The following is an 824-nucleotide window of genomic DNA, read 5'->3' as shown; positions in this document are numbered from 1 at the left end:
AGGAGCATGGGGTAGTGGTCTGTGGGCTGGAGGAGCTGCGGGATCCTCTCCGCAATGTCTCGGATGCGGGCCCCCGGGAAGCAGCAGACTTTCCGGGCTAAGGGGTTGGGGCGGCAGATTGCCCCCTCTGTCCCCCTCAGGACGGAGTCTCCCACAGCAGCCACTTTGCGTTTGGTCTTGGGGAGAGCGGGGCGGTAGCCACAGTAGTGCCCGCGTTGCCTGCGGGAGCCGGCAAGTCCGCAGGCTCCGCTGGGGCTGCAAGAGGTTCGTACCTGTCGCAAAGCTCCGGCGGGGCAGGGGCCTTGGTGCGGCGGCCCTGGCGCCCTTCGCCACCTTGGTCCAACCCCGTGGCTGGACAGAATGGGAGATCCCCGAGTCCCCCCTTGTCCTGGAGGGAGACCGTGAGGCAGCACCGCTAAAGCCACAGCCTGTTCCACACAGGGCCTATGAGAAGGGGAGCAGCAATCTCTTTAAGTGCAACTCCAGGGGGTATTTAATAGTTACTGATTATTACTCTTTGTATGCGGAAATCTGGACACTGCGGTGTGCCAGCAGTCGCTCAGTGCTAGCTTGCTTGAAGGCCATATTTGCAAGGCATGGAGTATCAGATGAAGTATTTAGTGATAATGGGCCACAGTTCTCCGGTGCAGAGTTTAGGCCATTTGCCATGGACTGGGATTTTTGTCATACCTCGTCAAGTCCCAATAATCCCCAATCAAATGGCCTTGCAGAGAAATCCCTTCAGATGGCGAAAAACCTAATGAAAAAAGCATTGGACAGTGGAGGGGATTTATATAAAACATTACTGCCTTATCGTAGCACAC

Source organism: Crocodylus porosus, unplaced genomic scaffold, assembly GCF_001723895.1.
Source record: "Crocodylus porosus isolate Cpor-Errol unplaced genomic scaffold, CroPor_comp1, whole genome shotgun sequence".
Taxonomy (NCBI): Eukaryota; Metazoa; Chordata; order Crocodylia; family Crocodylidae; genus Crocodylus; species Crocodylus porosus.
The sequence above is the reverse complement of the archived record's forward strand: the minus strand, read 5'-3'. Positions refer to the sequence as shown.